Here is a 20,311-nt window from a genome sequence, read left to right on the forward strand (position 1 = left end):
ACGGAGGCTGGATGCCACTGTTGCTGAATATCGGCGGCTGGTGGCCCTGGAGGAGGAGGAGACGCAGTCTGGAACAACAACAACGTCCACTGGGACAGCTGCCTCCTCCTCCGTGCGGGCTGCCAGCCAGCGCAGTGCTCCAGCGGTACGGAGCCGGGCTACCAAAGCCAAACGCCACCGCCCAGCAGCAAAGAAAGCAGCTGCCCCTCACAGGATTTGCAAGGCACACCGGCGCCGCTTATCCCTCAGACTGTCCTACCTGGAGCAGGAGGTCCATAATTATAAGAACGTGGTGGAGGGCCTCCGCTTCGAACTTGCCACCCTCCGCAAGGAGCATGATGCCCTGGCTGCTAATTCCAACAGCACCCTGCCATAGTGTCCCTTGCCCCTTTTTTAGAGACTTTTGGGGGGTGGGAATTGGGAGTTGTGATTTTTGGGGACTTTTGAAGGACAATCGTTGGGGTTAGGGAGGGTCTTGCGGGAGATTCTTTTGTTAGGGCTATAAAAATATACTTTTTGAAACTTTATCTGACCATACCTGTTTTTTACTGCTTTTGAGTCTGGTGGGTGGGGGTTTAACATAACAGTAAGTTTGTTTTCCTGAATAGTCCTAGGACTTTAGTAGTACTACCGTCAATCAAATCTCTCGTCTCTCCTAATACTCCATTATACTACCTCCAACCAAACGCCTATCTTACCTGTAATTTCTGTTTGCAAGTAGGGCTAGGCCCAGGGCTGGCTCCACGGGAAACAGCAAATAAGGTTGGCAATCCTGGGCGGATAAAATTTCCTCATAGCGGTGGTACTAGTGGTGTGACACAGTGGCAGTTGCTTGCCTATGAAAAAAAGAAAATGAAATCTGGTTTGTCCTCCTGAGCAATACAAAGGTACAATACAGAATATAGCAGGTGACAGAAGTACACTAGAACAGTGCCACGTTGTAGCCTAACAAATGTTAAAGTATAACTAATTCGGTTGAAGTTCTTTGACATTAGCCATGGGTCTTTGTCAAGCAGAGTAAGAATATATCCTCGGATTTCTTCACCAGCCTGTTGCTATCACCTTATCCTCCCCAGCAAGTGTGTGGATTTATTGCTGTAATTTAGTCACACATCAATCAAAACCACACAGCCCGGGGGAAGAGGGTTAGGGTTTGAAAAATGGATGGGTACGGGGGTTTTTGGGAAAGGTTTTGGGAGACAAGAAAAAGTAGCACAGCATGGACGAACAATTGTGAACATAAACAAATCTTTGGGTACAAACCTATCCATCAATCTTTGAAAGTGCATACACTACTGTAACTGCATGCATGTCAGTTAAAAGTAATTAGTACTTTCGACAACTGTGGAAGAAAGAATGCGACAGTACAGGGCGTGGGTGGAAATATTGATAACTATATTCAACATAAGGTCTCTGTAGCCAGATACCTGAGAGCCTTGCTGGTCACTATAAATCCATTCACAACAACACTCAATGGGGTTGGTCTGGAAGGTGTCAGGTTTACTCCCCGTGATCCAGTCGATGCAAATATGGTTCCACCTCCAAATGTCACCAACACCCAGAAGTGTAAACACAGGGTGTTCGAGGCATTAGGCGGGGGAGAAAAATAACAAACTAAAATAAAAAATGTGGGATGGGTAAAGGTAGGGTCAGCAGGGAAAGGATACCTGTAACAGAAGACAAGACAGGCATCAGTGAAGTGCTGTCCTAACATACAAGGGTACTCTCATATAGTCTCACTAAATAGTCTGCAAGTCTCCCGCCTACTCATGGGAAATGTAGTTTCATAGTACGGTAGGCGCTTAGGGGCTGCGTAACCTGACAGAAGGTATAGTAGATAGAAAAGGAGAAATTGCTTTTTTTCTAGGTGTCCCCTCACTCACCAGGGTTGCCCCTTGGTGACATGCTTCATCATTGGGGCCATCCCAGTCCTCTACGGCCTGGGGCGTGCTGCGACTTGCGAATTACGTAGGAGCACTTACAAATGACTATGTGTGGTGCAGATGTGATAGTGGAGTGGACTAAGTGATGTGTTAAGGGATCAATGTAGAAGCAGAGAGAGAGCCAAGAAATGCAGTCACAGTCAGAGAAAAAGGCAAGGGATACTGTATCTATGTGGTTGTAGTGGTCCTGTTGGAAGTGGTAAGTAAGTTGCCCGCAGAAAAAAAATCCTCCTATTAGCGGCACTCCTCCATTGCAGCCGACGCTTCGTCCATCGATGTTGGTCACCAGAAGACACCCTGTCCACTGCCTGCCTGATGCTGAATTGTGGCTCGCTACTGTGAAGCCTGACTCCAACCTTTTTTCCCCATTGCAGAGACTGAAACCCGGCCTGTAATTATTCAACGAAAAACAGGAAGTGATATAATATTACAACACCACTGATAAATAAATATAAGGTATGTAGGCTGTGGAGTGCAAAAAGTCACAATTTGTTTTTCCTAGTAGACAGTACAATGTTTTTGAAAGTGCGTACTCTGAGTCACCTTTTGAAGGATAAATAAGTATGGGCAAATTAATGTATCGGATCTTGCCCCTCAAGCTAGGTGTACTGTAAACTGTGTTTTAGAACAAAATTAGATCTTCCTAGCAGTGCTCCCACCCAGACCCTTACTAAAGCCAGTCGCAAAAATGTAGAAGACCCCCAATCAAATCTCAAAAAACGAGGCCTAGCAGAAAACTGGTGACAAAACTTACTTTGAAAGTAAAAGTAGGCCGAAGTACCCTAATTACCCATTACCCACCGTGGATTGCATTCAAACCACTTGCAAGCAACCAAGCAAAAGTAGCCATAGCCAGCATCGCTCCAAGACTCGAAATCCCCCCCACTCAAACACATGCAATAGAAATACTGCTAACCCTAACGAACCCTAAGTTAAGAATAGTGGCAAAGGCTTTCTTTAACTATGCCAAATCCCCCCTTTCCCATCATGGATTTTCTTCAAATGACTTGCAACCAAAATTACACATTCTCACGAGTGCTCTAAGACCCCAGAACTCAGTTTGAAAAATCTAGAACACCCCGAAACACATGCAATCCTGCTGCTAGGGCTAACCCTAACGAACCCTAAGTTACAAAAAGTGCCAAAACTAAAGGCTTTTCCGCGCGGATTTTGTCCCAACCACTTCTACCCGGTATTAGACCTTCCCAGGAATGCCCCAAGACCCGGCAACCCACCCGCCAAGAAGCGTAACACCCCCAAACAGGCCAAAAGCAAAATCTCATACTTGCAATATTTCTGGGCCTTCGGTCCAAACGCGCTGCGTAGCTAGGCCATAAGTCGGGGTTGGCACGACGGATTTCCTGAAAAGCAAATGCAATCAAGATTAGAGTGTCCCAGCAGTGCTCCCAGACCACGAAACTCACCCGCAAACACCAGGAAGCCCCCCAAACAGGCCCCCGAAAACGCTACATAGAGCAAAATGTCAGAAATAGCCCAAAAAAAAATCGGCCTGGATTTTGTCCCAACCACTTCTACCCGGTATTAGACCTTCCCAGGAATGCCCCAAGACCCGGCAACCCACCCGCCAAGAAGCATAACACCCCCAAACAGGCCAAAAGCAAAATCTCATACTTGCAATATTTCTGGGCCTTCGGTCCAAACGCGCTGCGTAGCTAGGCCATAAGTCGGGGTTGGCACGACGGATTTCCTGAAAAGCAAATGCAATCAAGATTAGAGTGTCCCAGCAGTGCTCCCAGACCACGAAACTCACCCGCAAACACCAGGAAGCCCCCCAAACAGGCCCCCGAAAACGCTACATAGAGCAAAATGTCAGAAATAGCCCAAAAAAAAATCGGCCTGGATTTTGTCCCAACCACTTCTACCCGGTATTAGACCTTCCCAGGAATGCCCCAAGACCCGGCAACCCACCCGCCAAGAAGCATAACACCCCCAAACAGGCCAAAAGCAAAATCTCATACTTGCAATATTTCTGGGCCTTCGGTCCAAACGCGCTGCGTAGCTAGGCCATAAGTCGGGGTTGGCACGACGGATTTCCTGAAAAGCAAATGCAATCAAGATTAGAGTGTCCCAGCAGTGCTCCCAGACCACGAAACTCACCCGCAAACACCAGGAAGCCCCCCAAACAGGCCCCCGAAAACGCTACATAGAGCAAAATGTCAGAAATAGCCCAAAAAAAAATCGGCCTGGATTTTGTCCCAACCACTTCTACCCGGTATTAGACCTTCCCAGGAATGCCCCAAGACCCGGCAACCCACCCGCCAAGAAGCATAACACCCCCAAACAGGCCAAAAGCAAAATCTCATACTTGCAATATTTCTGGGCCTTCGGTCCAAACGCGCTGCGTAGCTAGGCCATAAGTCGGGGTTGGCACGACGGATTTCCTGACAAGCAAATGCAATCAAGATTAGAGTGTCCCAGCAATGCTCTCAGACCACGAAACTCACCCACAAACAGACGGAACCCCCCCTAAGAGCACCTCAAAGGCAAGCAAGTCATCAAAAACACAAAAAAATTTCCGCCTCGGATTTGGCACAAACCACTTTTAGTGCTTCCCAGCAATGGCCCCAGACCCGTCAACTCACCTGCAAAGAGGTAGAACAACACCCCCACAAGTGCTGAGTCTTTCTTCATTGGGCGTAAACCAGCCCTCTGCTTTGATGGAAATAGGAGTCTGGAGGAGGAGGATAGAGGAGCATGTTCTTCTGAACTTGTGAACCTGAGGAATGCAGACTGCGGCACCTTCTAATAAATTAGCAAACAAGTGAAGACAGTTCTGCTGATGGGCTTGTTTTTGTGATTATCTGATTAAAGTTTGAATTATATTAACTGTGCACAACAAAGAAAGACAGACACACAGGAATAAAAGTGAATAAGGATGAAAAAGAAAGTTATTGATTCGTTGTCTCATTTTCAGGGCTCGAAGTCGGTATCACGGTCCAGGAATAAGAATAAGGCTTCGTCATCATACTCTGCGAATTCAGCCAGGGTGAGGTCAGTCACAGTGCCACCTGACAGAGTAGAAATTCCCTCATCTATGGTGCTGGCCACTTCCTCTTCATCCGGCACGCTCTCTCGTACTCTTATATCTGGTGGTATGAGGTGCTGATTCATCTTGATCATTGTTAACCTCTCCACATTTTTGGGCGAGAGGCGGCTCAGTTTGGGAGTTACAATCCCACCAGCCGCACTGAAAACCCGTTCAGAAGACACACTTGCGAGTGGGCAAGACAAGTAGTTTAAAGCCAGGTTGGTGAGCTGTGGCCACAATTCTTTTTTCCCATGCCAATACGCCAATGGGTCAGAATTAACATAGACCTCTGTGGAGTCATTCAGATAGTCCTTCACCATCGACTCAAGGTCCTCCTCCAAGGTTCCTCCACTTTGCGTAGCTCTTGCTGTGCCTCTGACCTTTTGAGAACCAAACCCACGCAGAGCTAGCCAATCCTCTTCAGCCTCCAATGTTTCTGTTGTCTTTCGTGCAGATGATCCGGTTGCCGGTGTCTTTAACGGCTGAGAGGTCACTTGTGCCACAGCCACAGGTGCAGAAGTGGATTGTTTTGACTGGGGATGGCCTGCTGATGTACTGCCATTTCCTTCAATTTCCAGCCGTTCTGTTTCAAACTTCTTGGCTGACAAGGCTAGCCAACGTTTGTACTTTGTAACATCTTCATCAGCAAAAGGAAAGAATGCTCTGCCTGCCAGCGCCTTTTTGTAGCGTGGATCCAGAATAGTAGCACAAATGTAATGCTGTTCTGAGTGGATCTTTTTAAGACGTTCATCACCTTGTAGGAGCTCTAATAATTTCTCAGCCAGAAGCAAAGAGTCTTTCTTTTTGTCATCTTTTCGAAACACAGAACACACCTCCTTCAGTTGGTCCTCCAGCATGTACAACAATGGGATAGCTTTTCCCAAATTAGAGTCCTCCTTGCTGACTGCACGTGTGAAGACCTCAAAAGGACGAAGCATGCGTGTTAGGCTTTCAACTATGTTCCATTGCGGCCCACCCATCCTCAGCTCCTCTATACCCTCTTTCAAGAAATATTGATCGAGTTGCGTATACTGCTCATACAGACGCTCAAGCATGTAGAAGGTTGAGTTCCAACGTGTTACCACCTCCTGGATGAGTGCTTTCACTGGCATTTGACATTGATATAGCATGCTCCTCAGCTGCTTGCGGGCCTTAAAAGAATGCCTGAAATGCTTGCAAATTTTTCGGCAGTTCTCCAATACACTGTACGCTGCACTGCGTTTATTACCCAAGAATTTTTGGACAACCAGGTTTATACAGTGCGCCAAACACGGCACTCTGAAATAGTAACCGTCCCTCATGGCCTTAACTATATTGGAGCCATTGTCCGTGGAAACATAACCAACCTTGCGTTTTAGTGGGGACAGACAGTTAAGGACCTTTGTGTTAAAGACATCCAAAATGTTTTCTGCTGTGTGACGTTTCTCCAAACCAAACATGGCTAGTGTTGCATGTTTCCGAGCACCTTTAAAAACAATGTTAGTGTCAACACCTGAGTTTAGCTTTGCTTTAGCCCCTGAAAAAGAGACCCAGTGTGCAGTGATGCACATGTAATCAGCGCCTGCGCCACTGGTCCACATGTCTGTTGTCAGATGTATAGTGTGAACAGCACTCTTCTGCAAAGCTGCCCCAATCACCTTCAGAACATCTTCATGTAGTGCTGGAACCGCAACTCGGGCAAAATAGAACCGGCTAGGAACCTTCCATTTAGGGCAGAGCGCTGTCACTAATTCTAGAAAACCAACCCCTTCTACAAAAGAAAAAGGGAGAAGGTCCAGAGCTAGCATTTTAGCCAGCTTAGTGTTATACAGACGGGTCATTGGGTGGTTGCGTTCATATTGCGCTTCTGTAAACAACATCTTTTTAATGTTGCCCTGGACCAATGATTTACGGGATGATGATGATCTCTTCGACCCAGTTACGCTCGCTGATGAACTTTTCCGCATTGATGTCTCACTCTCTCCCACACTCTTAGTGTGGCTCCCATGGGGTGTGCTGCTGACATGGGAACTGGGTGTAAGTGAAGTGTTTGAATCGTCTTCTTCTACCTCCTCGTCATCAGCAGATGACAAATCAACGTTTTCATTACGTGCAATTCCGGCTTTCTTGACCGCCTCTAGGTGCGGAAACCATTCGACAGCGTGCCTTCTCTCAAGATGACCTCTCTGGCCTCCGGTACCATAGTTAGAACCAAGCTTACCACGACTAAATCGAAGCTTACAAAGGCTACAAATGGCTACGTTTTCCTTTTTTGGGCAAACACTAAAGAAGTCCCAAACTGGAGACTTGAAATGTCTTCGGGGGCCGGAGGAGGCGGCGATACTGGTGGTGGTGGTCCTGCTGCTAATGACAGATGAAGTGGAGGATGTGGATTGCCGAACTTCAGTACGTTTTGCACTTTCACCACCACGAATTGAGGTCGAGGACGAGGTGGGTACCTTCTTGCGAAGAAATATGGAAGCGGTAGGTTTTGGTGTACTACTTAACTCCAAATCTAATGATTCCATTTCCATTGCCTCCTCGCCGACATCATCATCACGCTCAGCAGCTTCTCGGGATAGGGTCAAAATGTCTCTTTGCTGCATGCCCGGTGGGGCTGCAGTGACCTTTGTGATGACTGGCTCGTCGTCATCGTGAGAGGCTTCATCACCAGCAGTATCTGTCACTTCTTGTTGAGCCTCATCACACTCCATAGGTTTGAGTTTTTGGACGACCTTCCTTTTACGCTTAGGTAACGGTGTCAGATCATGGTGTGCCTCTGCCTCACTGTCAGACCGCAGTTGTGGTTCCCAAGACAGATCACTTGCACCAGAACGAGGTGGGCTTGAAGAAGATGTAGACACCCCCCTTGATCTTTTCCTTGCTAGGGATGTGGAAGACAATGAATGATCATCAGGAGGAGTGGCTTCCAATGATACCTCAGCTTCATTGTCGATTTCCAAATGTGCCCCTACTTCGGGAGGAACAACTATTGTGGGCACTTGTGAACGTCCATGCACCTTTGCTTGCGCATCTCCTTTTGCTGCCTCTCCTTCCACATGTACTTGGGCGTGTACTTGCACATGGTGTTGTTGTTGCGGCTGTGGTTGTTCAACACTTGTCAGATGAGTTACAACAACCTGTGTTGATTCAGGGACATTGCTGCTACTTTCTTGCGATGAGCCAACATCACTGGTCGATGGTGATTGGAGAAGTACACTGACTGCCTCTGAAGCACTCAAGGGCTTTGACTTAAGTTGGCGTGGTGGTGGAGGCACTGAACCCAATGGAGCAGGGGTGCTGCTCTCAGGTTGGTCCCCAGCAGATCCTGCTGCTGCAGGCGTACTTTTTTTTTTGCTCCCAAAAAAAGTGGCGGGTGGCACACCAGCCTCCTTGGTAACTTGCTTCTTCTGCTCCTTACTAGCAACTTTCTTGCTAGAGGAGCTACGGAGAACTTTCTTTGGGGGCGGGGCCATCTTCTTCAGAGCAGGTCAGACAGCAGGCCGCAGTTGCACGAATTGTAGAGTTGTCTGAGGCCAGACGTGACGTCGCGTGACGTTATGCTGCACACACACACCGCTGCAGGACTTCTTCCTGGCACTGGTGGTTCTCTTGAGTCTTGTGCACCTAAAAAAAATGGAAGACAGAGGAACATCAGTTCAGTTATAGAGCACAAAAAAATCGAAAAACACTGCAAAATCAGCACAATCCCAATCCATCCATGCCCTCCATAATGTTTAAATTCAAGACAACCCACAGAAAGACTAGGCCCATGCAAGACTCACTACCCCTGGGCATAAATAAAGGTTGAAAAGTAGGCAAAATGGTTGGAGGCCTAACAACAAAGCCTGCATTCAAAATGGCCACTTGCCTGCCAGCACATGGCCAGTGCCTGTAGCTGCACTCAAAATGGCCACCAGCCACATGGCATGTCCCTCCCCATGAACACCCCCAAAAATCGAAAAACACTGCAAAATCAGCACAATCCCATTCCATCCATGGCCTCCATGATGTTTAAATTCAAGACAGCCCACAGAAAGACTAGGCCCATGCTAGACTCAAATACCCCTGGTGAAAAGGCCACAAGTACAGGCCCAAAAATCGAAAAACACTGCAAAATCAGCACAATCCTATTCCATCCATGGCCTCCATGATGTTTAAATTCAAGACAGCCCACAGAAAGACTAGGCCCATGCTAGACTCAAATACCCCTGGTGAAAAGGCCACAAGTACAGGCCCAAAAATCGAAAAACACTGCAAAATCAGCACAATCCTATTCCATCCATGGCCTCCATGATGTTTAAATTCAAGACAGCCCACAGAAAGACTAGGCCCATGCTAGACTCAAATACCCCTGGTGAAAAGGCCACAAGTACAGGCCCAAAAATCGAAAAACACTGCAAAATCAGCACAATCCTATTCCATCCATGGCCTCCATGATGTTTAAATTCAAGACAGCCCACAGAAAGACTAGGCCCATGCTAGACTGAAATACCCCTGGTGAAAAGGCCACAAGTACAGGCCCAAAAATCGAAAAACACTGCAAAATCAGCACAATCCCATTCAATCCATGGCCTCCATGATGTTTAAATTCAAGACAACCCACAGAAATACTAGGCCCATGCAAGACTCACTACCCCTGGGCATAAATAAAGGTTGAAAAGTAGGCAAAATGGTTGGAGGCCTAACAACAAAGCCTGCATTCAAAATGGCCACTTGCCTGCCAGCACATGGCCAGTGCCTGTAGCTGCACTCAAAATGGCCACCAGCCACATGGCATGTCCCTCCCCATGAACACCCCCAAAAATCGAAAAACACTGCAAAATCAGCACAATCCCATTCCATCCATGGCCTCCATGATGTTTAAATTCAAGACAGCCCACAGAAAGACTAGGCCCATGCTAGACTCAAATACCCCTGGTGAAAAGGCCACAAGTACAGGCCCAAAAATCGAAAAACACTGCAAAATCAGCACAATCCTATTCCATCCATGGCCTCCATGATGTTTAAATTCAAGACAGCCCACAGAAAGACTAGGCCCATGCTAGACTCAAATACCCCTGGTGAAAAGGCCACAAGTACAGGCCCAAAAATCGAAAAACACTGCAAAATCAGCACAATCCTATTCCATCCATGGCCTCCATGATGTTTAAATTCAAGACAGCCCACAGAAAGACTAGGCCCATGCTAGACTGAAATACCCCTGGTGAAAAGGCCACAAGTACAGGCCCAAAAATCGAAAAACACTGCAAAATCAGCACAATCCCATTCAATCCATGGCCTCCATGATGTTTAAATTCAAGACAACCCACAGAAATACTAGGCCCATGCAAGACTCACTACCCCTGGGCATAAATAAAGGTTGAAAAGTAGGCAAAATGGTTGGAGGCCTAACAACAAAGCCTGCATTCAAAATGGCCACTTGCCTGCCAGCACATGGCCAGTGCCTGTAGCTGCACTCAAAATGGCCACCAGCCACATGGCATGTCCCTCCCCATGAACACCCCCAAAAATCGAAAAACACTGCAAAATCAGCACAATCCCATTCCATCCATGGCCTCCATGATGTTTAAATTCAAGACAGCCCACAGAAAGACTAGGCCCATGCTAGACTCAAATACCCCTGGTGAAAAGGCCACAAGTACAGGCCCAAAAATCGAAAAACACTGCAAAATCAGCACAATCCTATTCCATCCATGGCCTCCATGATGTTTAAATTCAAGACAGCCCACAGAAAGACTAGGCCCATGCTAGACTCAAATACCCCTGGTGAAAAGGCCACAAGTACAGGCCCAAAAATCGAAAAACACTGCAAAATCAGCACAATCCCATTCAATCCATGGCCTCCATGATGTTTAAATTCAAGACAACCCACAGAAATACTAGGCCCATGCAAGACTCACTACCCCTGGGCATAAATAAAGGTTGAAAAGTAGGCAAAATGGTTGGAGGCCTAACAACAAAGCCTGCATTCAAAATGGCCACTTGCCTGCCAGCACATGGCCAGTGCCTGTAGCTGCACTCAAAATGGCCACCAGCCACATGGCATGTCCCTCCCCATGAACACCCCCAAAAATCGAAAAACACTGCAAAATCAGCACAATCCCATTCAATCCATGGCCTCCATGATGTTTAAATTCAAGACAACCCACAGAAAGACTAGGCCCATGCTAGACTCAAATACCCCTGGTGAAAAGGCCACAAGTACAGGCCCAAAAATCGAAAAACACTGCAAAATCAGCACAATCCTATTCCATCCATGGCCTCCATGATGTTTAAATTCAAGACAGCCCACAGAAAGACTAGGCCCATGCTAGACTCAAATACCCCTGGTAAAAAGGCCACAAGTACAGGCCCAAAAATCGAAAAACACTGCAAAATCAGCACAATCCCATTCCATCCATGGCCTCCATGATGTTTAAATTCAAGACAGCCCACAGAAAGACTAGGCCCATGCACCACTCACTACCCCTGGTCAAGGCCCCAACAACAGGTCAAAAATCGAAAAACACAAAATTTTACAAAAAAAAAAAATCGAAAAACACAGAAAAATCAGCACAATCCCAATTCATCTATGGCCTCCATGATGTTTAAGTTCAAGACAACCACAGTCCACCCACCACTGAGTACCCCTGGGGAAAAGGCCCCAAAACAGCCCAAAAATCGAAAATCCCAAAATTTTAGTTGCAGCAACTGTAATGCCCCAAACAAACTTACTTGTAAAATTTCTAATCCAACAGTGATCCAAAGAAAGTCAAAAAGGCCTCAAATCCAAAGATCCAGCAGCATCCACAAAAAGTAATCCTTCCAGGTCCACATCCGAATGAAAAGTGACCAGGAGATGGACAAAGCACTGGGAGGAGCCTGCTGAACAGGAACAGGAAGTTGAAGACTATGGGGCACTTCCTTCCTCCCACCCCCCTGCCCCCCTCCCCAAAATGGACTCCTCGCTAAAAAAGTGCAGGCAAATGTCAAACTAAGGAGTTATTCACATAAAAATCATCATTTCTAGAAGGTTTATGCTGCTTGCTGGTGGATTTCTTGTGCAGAATTGCAAATTTATATTTTCTTCTCGCCGCATCTCAAATCTCGCAATTGCAAAGTACCGCGAGACGTGATCTCGCCGTACTCGCGTTGACAAACTATCGCTGGCAAGCCGCGATGACGTAATCGCGCTCGCCAATTCCCGCGGGATCACACAGCAAGATCCAAAATGGCGCAGCACTCGCAAACTATCGAAAAAAACAACTCGGCAAACGATGATAAACGCCGCGCGCCGCAAAAATTGTATCACCAACGCCGCGCGCCGCCAAAAAAATCCGCTGCGTGCGAATTTGCGGATTTTGCGGGAAATCCGCAAATCTCGCGGATTGCGGATTTCCCGAAAATCCGCAAAATCCGCGAGCGGAACGGATTTTCCGCCCACGCTTAGTATTACCGCCATGGTGCAGTCCTCCAGATGTGGTGTGATCCCCATTGGTAAAGGGATTGTTAAAATCCTGTATTTCTCATGAGGGCTAGTATTAGGAAATACTGCTTCGATTTGAGTATTTTTTTGAGCTATCCAGGATTGAATTTGTTCAGGTTTTGCAGGTAATTTACCTATGACTGAGTGTAAAGTCTGTGGTGTCATTTTTAGTGTATTCCCCTGGTGAGAAGTATGTTGTGGAATAACTACTGCAGGTTGGACTGTGAGAGTTCGCATGACATATTGAACCAGTTGTCTATAGATTTTGATGAACTCTTTGAGTTGAGTTAGTAATTCTGCGTCTGACATGTCGTCAATGTCAGGATAAGGTTTATAGCTGACTAAAATCGGCCATGTTGCTCCTGGTCTACCTAGTAGACCGAGCCTGGTAATGTGATTTACATTTTTAGGGCGCCTTTAAACCAGAGCTCATGCTCCTGTTATGTGAGTGGAATTTCAATATCCTCGAAAGGAATGTATTCCTCTGGTGGATAAGCTTCTTTGCAGAAGTGAAACGTGTGTGTTACTGGATTTGCTTCTGGGAAGACTATCCATGAATAGAATACCTCTGGTGATATTCATGTGCCTCTATCACAAAAACTGCCCTACCACCTCTTGATGTTAGGCAATGTTTTATAAGTTTTATACTGATGGCTTTCCATAAATTCTGAGGAATGACTACAGCATTCTAATCGGTTTCTTGGAAACCTGTGAGGTTAAAAGCTGCATCGGCGTTTTTTGCCTGTTGCTTCATTGGCCCTGGGATTATCTTTGTCGGCCATTTTGTAGACTGAAAGTTTGCAGAGCAAGCTTCAAGAGAACAAAGATAAGGTGCACAATAATTTTGAACACTGTATCCTTTAACGTTGAACAAACCAAAAAAGCTAATACATAGGATTTTCGTCCTACTCAGCTATGGCGGATATTATCCTTTTACCCACTTCAGACGTCTATTGGAGTATTACGGGAAAAGGGGTCTCTGAGAAAAGCACAACTGAGTTACTTTAGTATCTAGCATTAAATTAATGCCTTACCAAGCCATTAGGCGCCATGTATTGTAGTTCCTATATTCCCAATAGGCTCTGCGCATTGGAATAATATACACTATAGATTTGACATAGGACTGAGGTCAGTATGTCTCTATCCAGTATACTAAACTTAATTGTGCGTGCCAGCTAACTCAGAGGTCACTAGAAACTTTCTCGAATAAACAGGAAAGGATTATTCTCTGACAACCGCATAAACATGACAACTTTGTTTCCCCTAGAACCAGAACAACATCTTCAGAGACGTGGTAACGATAGATAACTATGTCACTCAGTCAATCGTGCATGCTTCGTTTCTTCAGAGTTTGCACAGAAATAGAGAAACGGGCGTGTCAATGAAAAGGGGTTTATTGAACAGTCTTCTTTCTCATGCAAGAGAGGTGAACTGCTACAATTGTTAGACAGAATGCGAAGTATAATGCATACAGCGTGAACAGTAATATAAAATAATACTGTAATAGCATTGTCTGTTGCTATGACATGTATAAAAATACATACATAAATAACACAGGCTAAAATACTCAACTGGTGCTTCTAAAATACGCCTACCCCAGTGTACCTAACCTAGGTCTAGTATGAGGGAAGAAATAGGTGCTGCCTTTAGCATAGGTTTAGTTTTGCCATGAATTACCAAAGGTTTCTCTAGGTTCTAATCAGCTCCATACCTTAGAATGGTAGAGGTTGGTATCTCTTTCCCGGGACTCGATTTCCCAACACCCCGCAAGGTGAGTCAGAAACACTGGAGCTGTAGTGAGCTGCGTCGTGCAAGTAGGTAGTCGAACTGCACTGAACCACACTGTGCTTTGCCATTGCAAGTGAAGGTATATTTATACCTTGAAGGTGTTTAGGAATGCCAGTATTGACGTCAAAGTCAGGCATATGAATGTCATGAATTAACCCCTAAGGAATAGATGTTTATACATAATAAATGAGTTCTTGGAGAAATCAATATCCAGGCAAGGGGAAGTCCCTAACGGCTCAAGAGTCTGGTTTTCCAATAAATCGTTGTGACGTAGATGAACGGATGGAAGTAGCCATGCCTCTATTTGGGTAGCATGGACTATGCCTAAATAAGGACCGGATTTCTTTGCCTATATAAGGGCAATACGAATTGAACCTGTATAAGGGCATGAATTTGGAAATTCATTCGGAATCTAAAATCGAACACAACAAGGTAGCACTCCAAAATTAAGAGCTTCCTGGAGGTTATTACATAAAAGCATCCTTAGAAGATGGAAATAAAATAATCTCTTGGCATCTCATCCTCCTAAGTCGTAACCCTATATTTCACTCCTCAACTGCTGAATCCTAAATCTTAACTGACACACATGCATCTCTTATAGAGAGCAACAGTCCACCTTTTTATAATGGGGTGGTGAGCTTCCAATTTTTTGGAAGGTTAAGAGATCCTCATTTAGTCTAATATATTCAGAGATGAAGTTCCATAATCTAGGAGCTAAGCAGGAGAAGGCCTATTTAGATGTTTTGTATCTACTGGCTTTCAAGATTTCCAGGATGAGGTGGCTTCTGTTTCTGATGTTCCTGTTGCCACTAAAGTTTGTTGTTGAGATGGGATGGCTGGCTGGTATGTATTGCTCTATGCGCTATGAAAGCTATCTTGAAATCAGTTCCCTCTGCCAAGAAGAGCCAGTGGACATCTAGCTATTAAATCTGTCTGTTCCTTAACATTTTCTTGAAATCCCCGTAGTTCAAATCTTTCATCTCTCTAGCTGCATTTGCAGTCACCGTTTGTTCTTTGGTTGCTTTCTAAACATAAAAAGTGACTAAAGGGTAACTCTAAAATGGTGTCTATTGTAAGGAGGTTATTTGCTAGAACTACTGCTTCAAACTGTTTGTTTATATTCCCTGTGGTATCAAGTAATTTACCACCTTCTCATATGGGACTGTGAATTTAATAGTGTCCTATATCAAATTTAAGTACGCTGGCTTTGAGGAACCTTTGCATATAAGCTGTTACATTGAGTCAAACATACTGTAGCCACATTAATAAGTGCAATTGATTTTAAGTTTCCGCTGAAAACATTTCTTTATTACAGGTTATGTCTGGTACCAAATGTTGCAAAAAGTAATAACATAAATTGATAATGGCTGTAATAAACAAATATTGTCTATCAGATTTATGACATTGTTACTGATCTTTGGCAAAGTTTCACAGATGACTGAGGCTGGATGTGTGGTCTGGTTAGGGCTGGATAGCTCATCAGAGCAACCAGGCTTTCCCTTAGGAGACTCGGGTATTAGAGGCTGGTCTTAAGCTGCCTCTTTTCAGGTAGAATACCTGCCTGGGGAGAGGAGGCATTGACAGCCAACTAGCATCGCTGTCTAACCATAACACTTGTCAGTGGCACACATCATGATGTAGTCTAACCTCCATCCCTGAGATGGAAAAGGAACATGGATGCTACTACCTTCATCTCGGCTCTACTGCGTTGATACAGGATGAGATTCATTTTTCTCACTACCAGTGTGTGAGCTGGATTTCAGAAGCAGCTGGATAGATTCTGTGGCATACAAGAAAGGTTACAGTTCAGATCTTGAGTCTAAATTGAAAGTTAATCTACCTGTAATAGAGCAAATCTTTCAGAATGCACTAGAACACAGCTGTCTACTTAACCCTTGAAAGGAAACAAAGTCAAATCCCACAAACTGACATTTGATTTCTCATTGCTTCATTAACTTAGACACTGGGGGACCTATTCAGAAACTGCATTTTGTGCTACGTTTAGTTGTGCCACAATAATACTACTAAAGTATTACAAAATGCTATTAAAAAAACCTACAAGTGTAAATCTCCACCTCTCCTGTAATTTCTATAGGTAGAGCCCCACACATGTAAATTTACTACTTAGGAGCGGTTTACGATCTAAGTCGGAAAGCCTCCGACCTTAGGTTTCACTTTGGGGTCCCCTAAATACAATTTAGGTGGTTGGAAGTGAAAACGTGTGGTCATTCTGCTTCTGACTGGCTCAAGGAGCCCGTCGGCAAGTCAAAACTGGCACATAATCCATATGGATGATGTTTTACGGCGTCCAGATTATGATGCTCGGTTTCCGACAGGCTTTCTATGCTGGGCTTTCTGACATGAAAAGCCTATCAGAAAGCAAGTTTGGGGGGCCCTAGCAGGGCTCCCTTCTAGCAGTTGTCTACAGTTGGTGGCCGACAGGGCACCTATGGTGCCCCCCTGTTAACCCCTACACCACGTGGCAGACATGGCAGGCACCCTGAGATGCCTGCCTCGCGGTGCAGGGATGAACACAACCTCTCATTTCCCTATGGGAGCTTGTGCTACGGCCATAGTGCATACTCCCATAGGGAAATGTAAGTATGCGACCACACATAGTGCGGTCACATACTTACATTTCCCTATGGGAGCATGTGCTACAGCTGCAGCACAAGCTCCCAAAGCGAAACAAGAGGTTGCGTTCATCTCTGCGCCGTGTAATTAGGTGTACGGTTGGTCCAGTTTCCGCGACAGGTAATAGTAAAAAGCCCCTTAGTAGTAAATGTGGGAGGGACGTGAAGGAGTGACCGGAAAAAGGAGCATACTTACAAGTAAATGGGAGAGGTTTATGGAGGAGAAGTGATGGAATGAAGGACTTAGGGAGGGGTTTAGGTAGGGCCCTACACCCACCTACAAAAAAGTAATCCATTGCTATTCACAAACTGAACGTCTCATGTTGCTATTGCCCAAAACTGACCCAAAATAGTAATACATTTCTCCAGCTGAGACCTGGGGGCAATCCAGCACCACACATGGTTCTGATACTGCAACTCCTTCCCATAGAAAATAATGGAGTTAGGGGTTTGAAATACAATCTCCATAGAAACTGTGTTAAATGAAATAATTAAACATATTTAAAAATATAAATAATCTAAAAATAAAACGTGAATAATGTAATTCTAACCTTTTTTGATCTTATGAAGTAATGCGCAATTATTTTTATTAAAATTACTTTTGATTAATTCTATTCCTGACTTTTTAAAATTACTAATGCATAAAAAAATTTGGGGACTTAGGTGGAAATTTATTTTTTAATCTAAAAATATTTTAATTTCATTTAATTTAATTCAAGATTAATAGTGCTGTATAGATTTTTTTTACTTTGTTCTACATTTAAAATAAATATTTGAACTTTTTTCATTAATATTTAACAACCCTTATTTTACTAAATGTGAGAGTATGTCTCAGTACTGACAATATGGCAGTTAAAGTAATGGTGTACTGAACGTGAACATATGTAAGTAATAGTTGGATGAATAATGGGTTGATGTATCTGTAGAATCCCATACAAAGTACTTACAGTTGTGTCTAAAATGCACAGCTGGCACTAGCCCCAGGCACAAGGAAATCTAATGAAGGCAAAAATAAATAGAAGCAAACAACCTAGGTTAATAGTTTTGTTGGTCTGTCTGCCTTTATCTGCCTTTTTGAAAATGTAATACCTCTCTCTCCATTGTTGTTAAAGGTTGACTTGGGATTTTGATTATCAGGCTACCTTTGGTGTGGGCCTCGAGATCCTTGCAGGTTCATTCAGAGTCCTGCGGTTATAGTGAAATTGGGTACAAATGGTTCTTACATCTGATACCATATTTCAAGTTAAGCCGAGCTGTGCTGGCACCCAAGATTCATCCCTGACCGAGTTCTCCAGGTATTACTTGAAAGAATTCTCATGGGAAAAAATGTCAAAGTAAATTATTGTGGAACCAAATTACAAAGGTATTTTCAGCCATAAGTCATATGTTCCAAAATAGTTAAATTTGTGCCGACCAAGAATTTACAAAGCTATTCTTACTATATTATATGATACAATAGAAGTTATGAAGTGCACTATTGCAGAGGTTTCCGAGCAGGTGTAAATCGTTTACTACTACAGCGAGTTCTCTGCCATGAGTGTGGAGAAATCCTATGACTGGGGTGGGAAGTGTGTGTGTGACAAGTCGTGGTTCTCCTTGGAAGTTGGGAATACCCTAAAAGTTGTATGGTTGTGGGCATTCCTGAACACTGATCTGACACTTTCCCACCCAAGAAATGGTAAGAGATTTACTCCAGCAATGAGCAAGAGTAACTCACCTTCCAGGGTGGGAAGAGGAAAGGATCACCCCAAGATTTGCTGGTATTGTAGCAAAGGGCTCTGAGTGAAAAAAGAAAAAAAAACAGGTATCCATTTTCACAGCAGACTCAATTTCCGCTGTTGGAAATACTACACTATGTAGATTTACGAACTGAGGAAATAGGAGCCTTGGACAGATGTAACATGACATTCTCAGTAGTATGCTTAGAAACCTGAGCCTGGCACAGCTTTCCATGTAATGGAATGTGTCAATTATAAAAAAGTAATACATATTTACGTGTATGGAGGTGTACTTTCACGGTGCCGATTAGCAACGTTTTTAGTGAATTGACTCTTAGTGTGTTTACTGGCCCTACTTCTAAATAGGAAAACGTAGGGGGATATGTACAATGACAACTACTCTCTCCGCCACTTCGAAAACGCAAGGCTGCCCCATATTTACAAGAATGTGGTGCAGCCTTGCGTTTCCCCGTGGGATGGCGCTAAGTTTAAAAACTTAGCGCCAACGCAGGCACAGTTGCACCAGAGGGCAAGGGTGTCTGCTTGCAGGGGAGGATTGGTTATGTGTCAGAAGGTGTCCCTTCCTGCACATAAATAATCCTTAAATGCCATTTTGTGACTTTCATGTGTACTGCTTCATGCAGCACACATGAAAGTTACAAAATTATATTTTTTTTAAAAGGTTTGTTTATGTACAGGAAGTGACACCTTTCTGTACACACACAGACCATGGCATTTTCCTTTTTCCATGTGTGCTGCACAAGGCAGCACACATGGAAAAAGCAAAAACGAGGAGAAATAATGCATTTCTCCACTTTTCGCCAACTTAAGTATAGGATTTTCCCAGTCTTAATTTTGGCTCTGCCTACTATGTACATCACCCTTGTACATAGGGGGCATTGTCAAATACAATGGGTGTTGCAGTGGAACGCGCACCTCAACACCCACTGCACGCCCCTTTTCATGCTAAACATAGTGTGAAAGGATACCTTATGTACAAGGCAGCGTTAAGCTTCGTTAAGTGGCTTAACGCTGCCTTGTACATAAGGCAAGGCCCCTATCGCCACCAGAACGTCACAAAAAGTGACGTTCCCGTGGCGATAGGGGCCTGTACATATGCCCCTTAGAGTCTCGTCATAAACCTCTCTTGTACCTGATATTTTCGCCAGAATTAGTATAAGGGGTATAGTGATGCACTCAGTTCTTAACTCTGAAAGTTTTGAGTGGGATCTATATAATTATACAGAACCTAGCAATGTTAAAGCCTTGGATTAATTTATGCTTTCAGTTGAGGAGTTGGGAATCCCAGGAGCACGGAATGCCAAGAAGGCTGTAACCATCCTGGCAGAAACCTTTTGTTTGCTTGGTGAAGAAGGGCGACCCATTATTCCTGAAAAAATGGAAGATGCCTGGGGAAGAAGCAAAAACACACTCTGAATGATCAATTGGAATAATCCAGAGCAAACAGAGTGCAATGGGGTATTAGACCAGCTATTGGTTCTCGGAGCTTGTTAAACATTTACCAGAAATAGATGAATCCACCTTAGAAAAATAGTCGAATTGGCATGCCCTAAAGGAGTGCCAGGGAGTACACTAAACACCAATTTAAGATGGCTTCCTCATCTTTCAGGATGCACCATCCTTTTGAATTAATTTCAGAATGCAGAAGTATTTAGGGCGCAAACATACTTGCCCCCGTGCCCCTTAAACGTCCACGCTGCCTCTAGTATCAA

General features: G+C 44.6%; 1 protein-coding gene across 1 annotated transcript in view; it reads left to right on the plus strand.

Moving 5' to 3' along the window:
- The window catches only part of STPG3 (sperm-tail PG-rich repeat containing 3), a 440,796-nt gene that overhangs the window by 287,940 nt on the left and 132,545 nt on the right, over positions 1–20,311 (plus strand). The gene's annotated exons all lie outside the window — the stretch shown is intronic.

This window comes from Lissotriton vulgaris, chromosome 5, assembly GCF_964263255.1.
Source record: "Lissotriton vulgaris chromosome 5, aLisVul1.2, whole genome shotgun sequence".
Lineage (NCBI taxonomy): Eukaryota > Metazoa > Chordata > Amphibia > Caudata > Salamandridae > Lissotriton > Lissotriton vulgaris.